Raw genomic sequence first — 16,838 nt, 5'->3', positions numbered from 1 at the left:
GTCAAGAACACCAATTTCCTTGGCATGCACCTGACAGAGAATCTCTCCTGGTCCCCCAACCCCAGATCCATTACCAAGGCAGCCCAACCTCTTGTGGAAGTTGAGGCAAGTTCAGCTTCCAACCTCCTCCCTCACTACATTCTACTGGGGATGCATTGAGAGCATCCTATGTAATGGAATCACCGCCTGTTTCGGGAACTCCACCATCCCAGAATGCAAGTCCCTGCAGCAGATAGTAAGGACTGCTGAAGAACTAATTGGGGTCTCTCTCCCTGTCATGATGGACATTTATAATAGCCGTTGTTTGCAGAAAGCTATAAATATTGTGAAGGACTCCACACACACCTCCCGCAATCTATTCTCCCTCCTGCCATCCGGGAAGAGGTACCGAAGCATTCGGGCCCTCACAACCAGATTTGTCCCCCAAGCTGAGAGATTTCTGAACTCTGGGGGTACACAGGGCCATGTAATATGATATTTATAAGTGAAATGTTATTGATAAAAGTGTCTGATGTAATTTAGCCATATAAATAACCAGCTTCACAGTCTGGAGAAATGTGATCTTGTTTTTCACTGTACACTGCAATGAACAACAAACAAACGTGACTTGACTTGAACACTCTTCCATCGGGTTGTTCTTGTGGAGATGATAACAAACTGGGCTTGAAATGGAAATGTGAAAGCTTCAGTCAAATAGCTGGATGGCCAATTATTCTTATATTGAGAATGTTTAAGTAAAAAACAATGTCAATTGATGCACTAAAGGACTTCAAGAACATCTGTGAAAGGTATCATCCAATCTCTGAGTGGCGATTGACCAAGAGATTATTTGATACATCAGGCTGACAGTCAGAAAAGCTGGAGGAATAATATTCACGATTAAAGTCATAAAGAACCCATAAATGAGAAACCTAAACACATTCTCTACATTTGTTCAAAAGTTGTAGATATATTGAGCTTAATAATATTCAAACAGACCATTGTTCCATATTATTTCTTCTTCAGATTGAAGGTCATTTGCTTCTATTCCTGAGACATGGCTTAGAAGGTAAACATGGCCAAAGTGGCAACAACAGACCCTCCCAAAGGTGCGACAGGTAGTTTGTGAGGCAATGCAGTCTATGAGGCAATGCAGTCATTCCCGTACTTGCACTGGGCTTCCTTGTCCTCAGTTTCCAAGGTCTCAATGACAATGAAAATACTCCACCTCTACTTTGAATGGTCAGGGGTCAGAGCTTCCTAGAAATCACTCCCCTCCACCCACCTCCACCATCACACCACGAGGTGGCTTTGAAGTCATCCTGGAGCTTTGGACTCAGTATCTTTCTCAGGAGTCTGACACAAGGCATGTAAACAGTATAGACCACTGAGTGGAGTAGACAGAATGTAATTAGGGCCTCAGTGTCAGAACATTAGCCTATGTGCAGCTCAGCTGACAAGAGGTCATAATAAACATTTTCAACATGTCAGCAATCCACCATCCCTGCAGGATTCAAGGAAGTACCATCATCCTGGGCTCAAAAAGAGTAATACAGTAGTAACTAGATGAAATGAATAATGTCCAGTGGCACTGACCTTTATGGTCATGGATCGCATCAAATCACACCTTCCAGCGACATTGGACCTACTCCACTTTGCCTACTGTTCAAACTGGTCCACAGATAATGCAATAAACTTGACCTTCCACTCCATCCTGACCCACGAAGAGAACGGTGCCTCATCTGCCAGGCTGTTGTTCATCGACTTCAGCTCGGAGTTTAGCAAAATCGTACCTCTGAGGCTGTGGATAAACTGTTCTTGCTGGGACTCAGCACCTCTTTCTGCAACTGGATCCTGGTGTGGCAGCAGAATTTCAAGTCTCAACACTGTCGCACCTCAGCGCTATGTGATCAGCTCACTATTGTTCATGCTGCTGATTTACGCCAGATTGAGATCTCCGAACATCGCTGATTCCAAGAAATACCTCTGGTAGAAATCAACTATGCAAATGTAATATGCACTTTCCAGCATTCAGTTCAAATAAAACATTAGCTACCTGATAAGCATTGAATATAATTTACTGCAGCTGGATTTTCATGTACTAGAACACAAATTAAATTTTCTGCTATTGAGTATATAGAATACGTTCACCATTCAAAATAGTTCATCTGCCCTTTCTTTAAATTTAGAATGTTGCAAAACTAGTCCTCCCATTGCTGGTTTCCAAACACAAGCATCCCATCAGAAGGACCTCAACGTGGGGTGGACTGTAGAGGTAATGAAACAGGCCCTTTGACCTCAGAGTTCAAGTCAACCAACAAATTTCTGCACATCCCATCCAATCCCATTTATCCCCCCTGCCATTTTCTCATCAGCTCCCCCTATATTCTGCCGCTCACCTACACTCCGAGGGCAACATTCCGAGGGCAATTTACAGTTCCTAATTAATTTGGCATAGCAGTTAACATCACGCCTTTACAGTGCCAGTGATTGGAACCGGACTTGGGTTCAAATCCCACACCATCTGTAAGGAGTTTGTACGCTCTCTCATGTCTGCATGGGCTTTCTCCAGGGTCTCCAGTTTCTTCCCACCATTCAAAAATGTACCAGGGGTGTAGGTTAATGGAGTGTAAATGGGGCGCCATGGACTGAAATGGCCTGTAACCATGCTGTATGTCTAAATTTATAAAAAAGAAAAATTAAAAAATTTAAACTATCAACCTGCACACATTTAGAATGTGAGAAGAAACTGTCAGATTCAAACTCAGAGCATTGTGAACTGTGAAGGCAGCAGTCTACTTGCTGCTTCGCTATGCTGCCCAATCTGGTCTTCTCCCTCAGTGCCTTGTGGCAACTCCACCAAGCTTCAGTCCATCCCTCCGCATGCAGTCCAGCCCCTTGCAATGAGGCAGTTGGCAGCATTTGTCTGATAAGCCAAGGCCTTAGGAGAATTGTCCCACGTCTCTATTTATCCGACTGTGTACTGACAATTTTTAGTTCCGACTACCATGGCGGAGCTGCAACTGAAAATTATCAACGTACTTTTTGAACAAAAACAGTCAGATAAAGATTATTGTGCAACAGCTGAGACCACCAGATGAATGAAAAGAGTAAGTCATCGCTTTTAAGATGATTGACTGTGAAGGCTGCAAGATTTAAACAATGTTCACTTTGTATCAAGCCCAGACTTTGACCTACCTTCAGTGTGTCCAGCACCTGCCTTTGCACATTGCAGTGGTGATCAAGGGTTGACAAGTCTGGACCCAATATTCCTATCATATACAAAAATACTTCAAATCTATGTTGTTCATATGTTTAACTGATCAGTAAAAATAAATTAGCTGGTTCAGAAACATTCCACTTTCAGCAACAAGGCATGCACCATATTTTCCTGTTTCTCCCAATCCACTAAACTGGTATCCTAAGTTTCTCATTTTAAGGTTTATTCTAAAGTTGATTTTTTTCATACAAGTCAAATTGAAAACACTTACATTTTCTGTAGCATCTTTCACTAACTTCAATTGTCCCAAAGTATTTCACAGCCAAAATACTTTTATTGGATGCTCACTTTTGTAATTTTGGAAATTTGATTCACAACAATCCCCCCCCCCCCCACAAAAATCAAAATTTCAATGATCAGAGACTGCATCAGTAGTGCTGACCGAAAAATAAATATCGGGGGAGATCAGAGAGAAAAACTGGTGTTCTCTTCAAAATAAGAGCAAAGGATCAACTGTATAAAGGGTTAAATGTCACATCTGAAAGAAGGTGCCTTCAATGGTGTTGCAATCCAGCGTACCACACTAGAATGCCAATGTACATTCTGCAGTCAAGCTTCCAAAGTGGAAATAAATTGGGAACAAAGGATGTAAACCATCTATAAATATTAAATTTTAATATAGCATCAGAAATTTCCTTGGAAAAAAAATTTAGTGCTCTATATGATTAAATATCCAGCTTGTTATTTATCTTAAAACTAGATACATATTCCTAAAACATAACCACACAAGAGGAGGCTATTCTGTCCAACAATTTTGCCCTGTCTTTGACAAAGTTCTGCAATTAGACTAAGGCTCCCGATTTTCTCGCCCCCAGAGCCTTGTCATTTCCCCCAAGCATTGATCGGATTCTCTTTTGAAATTCATGATTAAATCTGCTTTCACTGTCTTGGGCAACACAATCCCAATCATACAACTCACGGTGTTCATCGTTCCCTGATAATCTTGCCAATTCCCTTAAATCATTGTCATTTACTCATCCAACCATTTAGAAAACAAATTTTGCTTTCTAAAACAAAATTATAATTGATCTATATCATAGGCATCGAAAGAAAATATTCTTCAAACATTATTTTCAGTAGAAGAGTCACTTTGTACTTTTTCTTTGCAACTGGAAGAATTGAAATTGACAAGTAGTTGGCGCAGGGACATTTGCTGCTTTATGATATCCATGAATATGGGTTTAAGGTCAGATTACACTGATTGATGTGTACCAGGTCTCAAGCAATATCACAGCTGCATAACAAATTCTGAACAACTGTTCCACCAAGGAACAAGAGGGTATCCTGTCTAAAATCCAGCTAATGAAATCTGCTCATGGCTGGGATTAAGGTAAAACAGTGCTGGAAACTGTTTCATAATCCAAGACAGTGTTGTGTGTGTGTAGTCGTGCAAACTATCCCTTCAGCAACGAGGTGCATTTTCCATTACCATGCTTCCTTGGTCCTTATGCATTTTCTGACTCCAGACCAAACAAGAGTACAGTGCACACGTTGTCGCCATCTTTAAATCCCCTTAGTTTGAAGGAATGTCGTTGATGTCTATCATGTGACTGTCTCGCCACCCATAATCTTTAACATAAAGACTTGATGATTTTTAAATTGAAGATTTATGTTCCTGTCATGTTGCTTACGAGCTCCAAATGCACTTATAAACAAAATGCAAAGAACCAGATTTTTTTCTGTCCAGCCACAAGAATCAGAGTGTTCAATGTGATTGCAGCAGTTCCAGGAAGTAGTAGAACAGGTCTTCTGGTCATTAGCCGAGCTGAAATAAGTAAATACCACCTAACCTCTCCTCAAAGGGAACCCTTCATGCTACAAATGTTAGCACGGTTTCCTATTCCAAGGCCTGACACTGGAGATTACACAACTGATCGGTTCTGAAACTTGAATTACATTTGAACTATTCTGTTCATCAGGGTTAGACATACACAATGCAGCACAGTAACAGTCTCTCTAGGCCTACAAGCCCATATTGCTCAAATACCCCAATTCACCGACAACCCCTATACAGTATTTTTTTTTAAATGGTGGATGGAAACTGGCGCACCTGGAGGAAACCCACGCAGACACGGGGAGAACATACAAACTCCTTATAGACAGTACCAGATTTGGACCCAGATCACTGGTGCTGTAACAGCATGGTGCTGACTGCTAGACTAACCGTACCTCCCAAAATCTGTCCTATTTAGACCTACCTACACCACAGTAACAGGTCACTTCGGCCCTAAAGTCTGTGCCCCGCAATTTACACCCAATTAACCTACACCTCAGGTAGGTTTCAAATAATAGGAGAAAACCGGAGTCCCTGGGAAAACATATAAACTCCTTACAGAAAGCGCAGGATTTGAACTCTGGTCCCAATCGCTGGCATTGTACAGGTGTTGCACGAACCGCTACACCAGCCATCTTTCAAATAATGAACAATCTGTTTTCCCTCTCAAATGAATGCAAAAGAATCCATGCACTCTCTTTTTTTTGAAATAGGTACTTCCAAGCAGTCCCAGGCATTGGTGATCTCAAAACAAGCATATCTGACCATGTTCTCTCCATCCTTCCCCATACCACGTTCTTAATTCTGAAACAAGGTGTAAAGCAACTCTGCCTTTTGCTTTTCATATTCCAATGTGTTGGGTACAAAAACAACCAATCCTTTGTTGGTTAGAGCAAAGCATCACCAAATTAGTCAGTCATTGCCAGTTACTGTCATACAATAGATAATTGCAAACAGCAAATATATTTGTCAAGATTCCTGTTACAATATTCCAACAAGTCAGGCACAATAGATCACCCTGTTGGTTTGAATGTAAACTTCAAGTTGATTGGAACCTTACAAGGAGCTTGTTTGAAAAAGACCATTGCAAGCAGCAAATACATTTGTCAAGGTTCCTTTTACAATATTTAACAAATAACTAAAATCTCCATCCTCAACCGATGGTCAGAACACTTCCAATCTCTTTTCAGTGCCAACTGCTCAGTCCAAGATTCCGCCCTGCTCCAGCTCCCTCAACAGCCCCTAAGGCTAGAGCTGGATGAGGCCCTCACCCAGGATGAGACATATAAGGCAATCGAACAACTGAAAAGTGGCAAAGCAGCAGGTATGGATGGAATCCCCCCAGAGGTCTGGAAGGCTGGCGGCAAAACTCTGCATGCCAAACTGCATGAGTTTTTCAAGCTTTGTTGGGACCAAGGAAAACTACCTCAGGACCTTCGTGATGCCACCATCATCACCCTGTACAAAAACAAAGATGAGAAATCAGATTGCTCAAACTACAGGGGAATCACGCTGCTCTCCATTGCAGGCAAAATCTTCGCTAGGATGCTACTAAATAGAATAATACCTAGTGTCGCCGAGAATATTCTCGCGCAAACAGAGGAACTACTGACATGGTCTTTGCCCTCAGACAGCTCCAAGAAAAGTGCAGAGAACAAAACAAAGGACTCTACATCACCTTTGTTGACCTCACCAAAGCCTTCGACACCGTGAGCAGGAAAGGGCTTTGGCAAATACTAGAGCACCTCGGATGCCCCCCAAAGTTCCTCAACATGGTTATCCAACTGCACGAAAACCAACAAGGTCAGGTCAGATACAGCAATGAGCTCTCTGAACCCTTCTCCATTAACAATGGCATGAAGCAAGGCTGTGTTCTCGCACCAACCCTCTTTTCAATCTTCTTCAGCATGATGCTGAACCAAGCCATGAAAGACCCCAACAATGAAGACGCTGTTTACATCCGGTACCGCACGGATGGCAGTCTCTTCAATCTGAGGCGCCTGCAAGCTCACACCAACACACAAGAGAAACTTGTCCGTGAACTACTCTTTGCAGACGATGCCGCTTTAGTTGCCCATTCAGAGCCAGCTCTTCAGCGCTTGACGTCCTGCTTTGCGGAAACTGCCAAAGTGTTTGGCCTGGAAGTCAGCCTGAAGAAAACTGAGGTCCTCCATCAGCCAGCTCCCCACCATGACTACCAGCCCCCCCACATCTCCATCGGGCACACAAAACTCAAAACGGTCAACCAGTTTACCTATCTCGGCTGCACCATATCATCAGATGCAAGGATCGACAATGAGATAGACAACAGACTCGCCAAGGCAAATAGCGCCTTTGGAAGACTACACAAAAGAGTCTGGAAAAACAACCAACTGAAAAACCTCACAAAGATAAGCGTATACAGAGCCGTTGTCATACCCACACTCCTGTTCGGCTCCGAATCATGGGTCCTCTACTGGCATCACCTACGGCTCCTAGAACGCTTCCACCAGCGTTGTCTCCGCTCCATCCTCAACATCCATTGGAGCGCTTTCATCCCTAACGTCGAAGTACTCAAGATGGCAGAGGTCGACAGCATCGAGTCCACGCTGCTGAAGATCCAGCTGCGCTGGGTGGGTCACGTCTCCAGAATGGAGGACCATCGCCTTCCCAAGATCGTGTTATATGGCGAGCTCTCCACTGGCCACCGTGACAGAGGTGCACCAAAGAAAAGGTACAAGGACTGCCTAAAGAAATCTCTTGGTGCCTGCCACATTGACCACCGCCAGTGGGGCTGATATCGCCTCAAACCGTGCATCTTGGCGCCTCACAGTTTGGCGGGCAGCAACCTCCTTTGAAGAAGACCGCAGAGCCCACCTCACTGACAAAAGGCAAAGGAGGAAAAACCCAACACCCAACCCCAACCAACTATTTTTCCCCTGCAGCCGCTGCAACCGTGTCTGCCTGTCCCGCATTGGACTTGTCAGCCACAAACGAGCCTGCAGCTGACGTGGACTTTTACCCCCTCCATAAATCTTCGTCCGCGAAGCCAAGCCAAAGAAGAAGAAAATAACTGTAAACCATTGTTACACTCAATCATATTATAACATCTGCTCTCCTTACAAATAATTCCCAATGATTTTAATTAAAATTGATCACTATGAACCATTATAGAGTGAATAATCAAAGTCAATTCTTGAATAACCATGTCCCACTGCTTACTTCCTACTTTAAGCCTGTGTGCTGCTTTGAGAAACTCTGAAGGTTAAAAAAAGTCGTTTCAGATTTTCTTTTGGCTAAACTCTCATGCAGAAGAAATTCAAAGGGTTTTTAAAATAAAACAGTTGGCATACAGCTTGTTTTCTGTCTTCCTTGATATAACCACAGTCTGTCTGATCCAGCTGTCAGCTCCAATGAGCTTTCATTCACCTGATTCACTCAGCTGAAGAACGCAAAATTTTTCAGAAAGGATGTTCAGTAATGAACAAGATATTCAACAAAAAAAAAGCTCTCAAAAAGCAGTTGGGTGACACTTTGACAATTCTTCCCCACAATTAGCTGTTGTTCAGCCAATGCTGTACTGATTACAGAAACAATATGCCAAACTCTGCAATTTACAGTTTGATTATTTACCTGCACCTCAGATCAAAAACATCACAGAAATAATAACCAAAAACAGACTGTTCAAAAGTGTTAATTTATTAAATGGGAAAAATTGAAATGGGATGCAAGCAGGATTATCCGCAGACATGTTTCAGCTAAAATTATTTGGTTGCAAAAGAAAGAAAATTGTTTTATCAAATCAGCTTTTTAAAAAATCTTAAAGCTGAACTCATACTATGGAAAAAAAAACTAGAAATGCCCATGTACATGTGCGAGTGAGTCCACAAGTGTTTTGAGTGGGTTGGGGGGGGGGGGGGGGAAGGAAAGAGAGACAGACACCACGAGCTCAGAGATGAAAATAGCTAGCAATATACTGACCATTCCACTGTATCTGATGACAGGTCATACTGCTTAAGGCAACCTCACAAATTTCTACATAAACATTACTTTTGCTAAAAATGTGCTATTAATGATCTCAATTATTTTTGTGGTTGAGAAAAGGTCAGATGTTACTGAAGCAATATTCTTTTCATGCTGATCGCTTCCAATCAATTATGTGACTGGTGAGCATGTGATAATAGCGTAATGGTAGACTGAGAACATTCTCATTTATTTTTCCCTCCGATTAGATTGTCTAATATTGCACTAAGTTTTAAAAATGTTATGACAGTCTTAAGTACTACTGTCATTTATTCTTAATAATGATTTGTATTTTCCTTCACCACTTTATATTAAATTTAGAACTGGGATAAAAGTGCTTCCCATCCAGGTACACTTAATGTCTGCTGGATTGCATTTTTTCTGTACCTTTCAGACTCTCTTCGGGCTGCCAAGTTGAGTGGGACTGCAACTGCCATGCAATGTTCATCAGGCGTTAATAATGGTTTCTTTGTGCTCTTGTCACATGAACAGTGTAGTGCTATGATTGCTGTCACTTTGGACTCATTATGCAAAGCAAGCTTTCACATCAACCCGTTCTACTGGGTTTGCTTCAGTTGGATCACTGTGACCAATACTGTTTTCGCCCCATGGCATTCAAGAGCTTAGCACAGAATCCTTTCACTGCCACAGTTTCTGAATCACTGAGGCTATATTGAATAGAGCTTTTCTCAAAAAAAGAACAAAATCACCATACCAACCTAACCACTTTAAACCCTACAGGGAATTTTACTCAAATTGGCTAACACAAATTAAAACAAGCAACTATCCCAGATCTTGCTACTTTGCAGATTTTAGTGATTATGGAAAAAAGATTTAATTTTGGTTCAGATTTTACAATGCAAACAAAAACAAATATTCTGATTAATTGCCTGTGCAAAACACCAAATCCAAAAGAAGTTGTATTTTTTTCAAATCATCGCCGGTCAAGTATTATTTAGCTTTATCATGTTATGCAACATAGAGAGAAAAAAAACAAGACTTTAATTGCATTTAGCTGCTTTTGAATACAATGTCATTTACTTTCTGTAAATTAGTGAACAAAAGCCTAATTACAAGCAATGGATTTAAGTTTTCTGGATGGGTTTTGAGGCAAATAGTTCATGAAATGTGCAATATGTAATTAATAATCAATTTATTATCCAGTAATTATCATATTACAGTATTACATATTAAGTTGGCTCGAACTTTTCATTTTCAATTGCAGTTTTCCAAATATTCCATCTATTTTTCCTTTGGTGAAAATTTTCTACTTCACAGATTTCTATAAAACAAAATTCTAGTTCCTGACTTTGAACAGCTCATGTTAGCAATTAGACCTCACCAACAACTTGCATTTATTTATGTATATATATAGCCCTTTCACTGTAGTGAAAACAAACCAAGTGGTTTAGTGTGTGATCAGATCAAATACAAGGCCAAACGTTCAATTTGAGATGACTAGATGATTAGCTGGTGAAACAAGAAGAGGCAGATATTTCATGGCGGTTTACCAGAGCTTCATATCCCAAAACTAACAGTTCTTTCATCAAAACATCCAAAACCTGTGAATCAACAAAAGGTGGGGTTTGAACCTGGACAGTGGATCAATGTTCAAAAACTTCAACCCAAATGTGTATAAAATCTAATACTTCTTCTGCAATACATCTAAAATAGTGTGATGCATCACCACTGCAATAGGTATCCTCAAACTACAATGGCATAAGACTTCTACATTTCAGGTTTCAATTTTAAGATCTGTTTATTATAATACTCCCATCAAATTAATAATACATCATTGCACTTCACAAGAACTCCAAACTTGTAATAAAACTCAAATCACTAACATGGGGAGTTTAGTCTCCAAAATACAATCACAACAATAGATTAACCCATCCTTAGTTCTAACCAGAACTCTCCCCATTCCTCATTCTCTGCCCCACATTCCCTCCATCCACCCATCTCTCTCTCGACTTCTATTCTAACCTTACTCTTTAACTCGGAAGTGGGAGAGTCCAGGACAAGACAGCAGAGCCTCAGAATAAATGGACATTGTTTAGGACAGAGAGGAGGTGAACTTTCTTCAACCAGAGAACTGTGGAACTGGTTCCCACAGAGAGCAGGGCAGGGTATATTTAAGGTGGAAGTTGATCAGTTGCTTCTTGGCAAGGCTATAGAGAACTGGACTGAGAGGGAAAAATACTGAACATCAGCTATGATTTTTAATGGCAGAGCAATCTCATGGGGCAAATGGGATAATTTTACAGACTACATCGACTTCCTCGAGCCTATCCTTCTCCTCTCTTTGGAGAGATGCTCTTGACAAATTTAACAATGAACAACCCTGATACACAGGTGGAGATTGGTGGACCGTCCCGGGAATGTGTCAGTGGAGGTTTTCCTGCCTCCACTGATGGAACTCCTCTTCGGGAGAGTCCAACGCTTGCCTCTCAATCGAACTCGACCGACTCCAGGGACGGTGCAGGGTGGCACGACGAGGGTGGAACGGCTGAAGCCCCCGGCTGGAGCGCGTCCGCTCCGCGCAGGGCACCGGAAGCGCGCGCGTGCACGACCCACCGACGAAGACTCCGGGTCCGGCGGCGCCGGCTGCCCTCATTCGATCCCGCGGCGCGTAAATCAGTGCTGAGACTGAGGCAAGTGCAAATCACGGTTACAAAGTCATGAAGTGGAAGCTTTAGGGATAGGGTAGAAATGGGAGGAGGTGGAGGTGGGGGGAACTCCTTGCATCTCACAATAAAAGAGTTCTTTTGCAAAACTCATCCTGGTCCACGGTCCTATTTGCAAATCCACATCAGTTTAGGATTTTATGAGTTTTTTTTAAAACTTCGGTTTAACCCCTTTTGCAAAGTTGAAACCAGGAGAACGTGGAATCGATTGTTTTTTTTCAGTGGATTAAATGAAGCATAAATATCCATGATGAGCCGTGGGAGAAAAGAGACGATGGTAGTTCAAAAGAAAAAAAAACTGCAGGTTTACAACGACATAAAACGGAGAAAGTTAAGATGTGCAGGGGAGAAAGTCCAGGTCAGTTAATGTGATGCACAACCCTTACCTCGACATGGGCAGCCTGCTGTTTAGTTTCTTTCGAACTTCTTAACCCGACTGGATTCAACACATTTGCTTTCAGAGAGAGAGAGATCCTCCTTTATTCTCGTCGCCAGGGGCTTCAAAAACAAAGATGAATTTGGTCACAAGGTTGTCATTCTGAGTGTAGAGGTTCTGTTAACATTTGGATCTTTTAATCCGCCTCCTTTCAGCCGAGTGGCTTGCAGCACTGACTTAAACAGTCCGCTCTCATCACTCCAACTTGCCTCTCCCGTCACCGACTTGCTGCCCCCCAACGAGTGACAGCGGCTCATCAGCGCGGCCAATGGCGAGCGCCGGTCAGCCACCAGATCGCTCTCTCGCACCTGTTTCGGGCAGCTGACGAGGGGAGCAGAGGATCCCCTCTCACCTCGTTTCTTGCAGTAACCACAAAGTCGATTTTTTTTCCCAAGTTTCAGTTTATTTGCCTTCTTATTTCCTGGAACAGTGAGCAGGGTTCTTCTGTCACTAGGTTACTTCCAACAGAGTGAAGAGCACAGTTCCCAGATGATAGAAATGCAATGAAAAGAAAGGAAGGATAGTGAGATAGCAAGTGTTGTGGGGATCAATCAGGAGCCAGATGACTGTGGGGAAATCTTTGAAACGACTGGTGCTCAATTTTACAGATTTAGGCCTTATTTCCAAAGGGAAGAGAGTGTATCCGCGGTGAGATGAGTCCTTCAGTATGTTGGCTGCCTTTCCCAGGCAGGGTGGGGGGAACGGGGTTGTGGATGGAGTGCAGGGAGGGGAGGATGTTTGCATTATGTTCTTCCAATCTTGAGCAGAGCAGCTCCCATGCCACGTTGTGACACATCTAACAAATATGCTTTCCATCCTGCATCTGGAGAAGTAAATACACTTTTGATGATCGTGTGGTTGTATTTTTTTTACTGGCCATAAAGCTCTATGAGAACCATCTGAAAGGGATGTGAAAGATGCTATAGAAATGCATGTCTGTATTTTTTTAAAAAACAAATAGATTCAATGATTCAAACAATACAATAATACACAATGGGTCCCTTTTCAGACGGTACAGATCCAGGAGGAAAGTCAGATAAAACAAACTTTTATCAAAGTGAATATTAATACATTAAAAACTTATTGTCAGAAAACACACATGACATCACAGACAACCCTGAGACTCACACTCCCAACATCAGTAGGTACATGAGATGAAAGTTTCTCCATCATTGAATGAGATGACATGACCTGCTTCATCTCCAGTGATACAGGCCAATTTCCTAAATGAAGTGTTCACTATGCTAGCTCTTTGAAAAGGAATTAACCCCAGACAACAAAAAAAAAACAATTTTGGTCTAAATTCAGTGATACGTGTAATGATGAACCTATCAAACACCATTAAATGAAACACGAAAGTCTCTAGACACTGATTGCAGTAAAAACACAAAAATGTTGGAGGAACGCAACCTGCTTTTTGCTCGTACCTTGAGAAGGGGCTAAGGCTGAAAAGTTAGTTATATAACTAACTCATATGGACACAGCATGATTGCTCCTGTATTTCTGCTTTTTTACTAAACAACATTAAGACGGTTGTTCCACTTGCCTTGCACCTCTCTAAGGTTTAACTTCACGAAAAGACTGCATTTGATGCCATTGAAGTAACCTAGACATTTTGTAAAAATCACAGACTTGCCTGTCCTTAGCATCTTCTATATCCCTTTCAGATGGTTGCATGCAGCTTTACAGCCATGGAAATACAGTTGAAATATAATCAAAACTATACTTGCTTCTACATCTGCGACCATACTTGCTGGATGCATTGCAGTGTGGAATAGGAGCTGTGCTGTGCAAGAAGTTACAGAAGGTAGTGAGTGCAGCTCAGAATGCAACATAAACTACCTCCCCATCAACATCTCCCATTGCCTGGGAAGGACATCCAACACACTAAAAGCTCCCTCCCCACCCCAGGTACACTCTTTTCTCCCTCCATGCATCAGAGAGAAGGCACAAATATGTAAAATCATGCACCAACAAGCTTTAAAACAGTTTCTTCCCTGCAGCCATTAGACTCCTGTCTGGCTGCTTAATATTTTTTCATAACATATCCATGAAATATGACAGTAAAATGTTGGAGTTACATGTTTTACTCTGTAATAACATTTTACTTTGCAATATATCTTAATTACTCCCCAACAGACTCTGGCATTCAAAATTACCTCCTGCAGATGTAGAATACTATTTTTTCAGCTTTAGTCTTGTGGGAATAAGTTTTAAAAAAAAAAGAGTAATTTTTTAAAAAAAACTTTTTTGCCTGTTTTCTCTCTGAATCCAATCTTTGTTTTGTCCACATTTCATTTTCGATACATGATTTGATATGAATTAAATATGCCTTAATTTTGATTTCTTCATTTAATTGGTGGAAGAGACACACAGTGGGGTTGCCAGTCTACTTCAGGATTACAATATTTTTATTGCAAATTGCTGCCAGCTCCATTTAAAGGCTTGGGGCAAACCTGTGAGAGAATGTGATGACTTTCTTGTGTCATTTGTTTGCCACTAAACTTTTCCTGGCCCAGGAAGTACTATAAATTTTAGGAACAGATGTTTCAAGTTAAAAGGAATGCAAATTTAACTACAAAAGAAGGATCACGAGCAACAACAAATTTAAAAAAAAAGGTGTGGTATTTTGAACAATTTTAACACTAATTGTTACCAAACAATAAGAAGCTGGAGGGAACTTAGCTGATCAGAGAGCATCCATGATATCGTCTTGATAAAGGATCCCAACCCAAAACCATTTCTCTCCATAAATAGTGCCTGATCCACTGAGTCCCTCCAGCTTCTGATTATTTGCTCGATTTCAGCATCTTCAAGTTTTTGTGTTGTACTGATTGTTACTCCACTGGGAGAGAGAAATAACACCAGTAAACAATAGGCTGTTAAGCTGCTGGAAGATTGAACTCGCCGCTCATCCACATATCTTGCTTTACCCTCACATCGGCCCTGGCCCCCTTGGCCCCCTTGGCCCCCACACACAAGGATAGGATTCCCCCTTGTTCCCTCCAGCCTCTGCATCCAACACATCCTCCACTGCAATTTACACCACTTGCTACGTGATCTCACCACTAGACAAATATTCTCCTCTCTGCCTTCCACAGGGTCCGCTCCCTCCTCCACTCCTCACCAACCGTCACCTACCCCTGTGATTGCAGGAGATGCTCCACTTGCACCCTCACCTCCTCTCTCACCATCATTTGGGGACCCAAACAGCCCTTCCAAGTGAAGCAGCATTTCACTTGTGAATCTGTAGGGGTCATCCACTGCATCTGGTGTTCCTGTTGTGGTCTCTACATCGGAGAGATTGGACACACACTGGGAGAGATCACTTTGTTGAGCACTTCGGTTCTGTCTAAAGTGGCAACCCATTTCAATTCCCCATCCCCTTCCCTTGCTGACATGTCTCTCCATGGTCTCATGAACTGCTAGACTGAGACCACCTAAATTGGAGGAACAACACCTCATCTTCCAACTGGGCACCCTCCAACCGAAATTTGTGGCTTTCATTAACCCACCCCCCCCCCCACACTTCCTCTCCCATCTCCTTCCCCAGCTCTGTCTCTCCCTTCCATCTCCTTTTGCACAAACATAATCAATTCTTACTTCATCCCTTATTATATCCAATTAACACCTTTTGTTGACCTGGATTCCTTCCCCAGCCGGCATTGTCTGAGTTCTGAGACTTTCTGAGATTTCCTGCTTCTGGTTCATTCTGCTTATTCCTTGAAGAAAGGCACAGGCCCAAAATGTTGGCAATATATCTTTGCTTTTTATGGACACTGAAAAGACTAGCTGAGTTCCTCCAGCAGTGTGCTTTTACTACAGTTACAGAGTTTGCAGACTTTCGTGTTTCACTTAGATTGAAAGTAAATGAGATAAAGTGACATTATAGTGACAAAGTTTCATTATGATTCAGAATTTGAAAATTCCAAACTCCCAATAAAAACCCTGCAGATTCCAGTGAGAATTTCCCATTTTAAAATGTCTACTGTTATTCAAAGAGATCCCTTCAATTCAGTAACTGATGTCAACAACTTGGCTAGGCAGCCAATCATGTTCTCAGAAAATGCAAACCTGAAAGTAAAATGCACAGTTTAAGTCATTAAAAAAAAATTGTACAGTATGCTAAATAAATACAATTATGATCATGGCAAAAACAATCAAATATCATAAATTAACCAATTGAAAATTTCAGTTCAAATTCTTTATATTTCAAGATATTCATCTCATGATATTACGAACAATCAGTTTAGAGGATCACTTTACTAAGCATTAACTAATCATGGTCTGGTTTTCATTCAAACTCACTTCATGTAACAAAATGCATTATTTCTGCATATCTTACAGTAAAAATGATTTGCCATTCCAGTGACTTGACTGTCAGATTTCATATTTATTGTCAGAGTACATACATGACATCACATACAAACCTGAGATTTTTTTTTGTGGGTGAGGCAGAATTACCACTTATTGCTAATGGGGTAATGGAGCGAATTGTAGAGGTGCAATCAATCATACACAGTAACTTTTAGATTTCAAGTCAAGTGAAGTCACTTTTATTTGTCATTTATATCAGGCTTGCATGGTAAAGACGAGATATTGTTTCTCCAGGACCACAGAGCAGATTTACATAAACAGAGTTAAAATATTAAAACATGTACAATAAAAGTTCACGGTACACTA

At 41.5% G+C, this 16,838-nt stretch overlaps 1 protein-coding gene across 4 annotated transcripts in view; it reads right to left on the bottom strand.

Annotated features, from left to right (window-relative positions):
* megf10 (multiple EGF-like-domains 10) overlaps nucleotides 1-12,514 on the bottom strand; it is a 227,157-nt gene extending 214,643 nt beyond the window's left edge. Inside the window, exons 1-2 of one of the 4 annotated variants that reach the window (XM_069921958.1) lie at nucleotides 12,106-12,513; nucleotides 3,178-3,251 (exon numbers count right to left, since the gene is read on the bottom strand). The gene's annotated coding sequence lies outside the window, so the exon portion shown is untranslated. Of the gene's footprint in view, nucleotides 1-3,177; nucleotides 3,252-12,105 lie in introns of all 4 variants that reach the window. The other 3 variants (XM_069921930.1, XM_069921937.1, XM_069921947.1) reach the window with 3 other exon arrangements.
* Between the last annotated feature and the right edge of the window lie 4,324 nt (nucleotides 12,515-16,838).

Source organism: Narcine bancroftii, chromosome 1 (genome assembly GCF_036971445.1).
Source record: "Narcine bancroftii isolate sNarBan1 chromosome 1, sNarBan1.hap1, whole genome shotgun sequence".
NCBI lineage: Eukaryota > Metazoa > Chordata > Chondrichthyes > Torpediniformes > Narcinidae > Narcine > Narcine bancroftii.
Note: the sequence above shows the minus strand (reverse complement) of the source record. Positions and strands in the feature narration are given on the sequence as shown.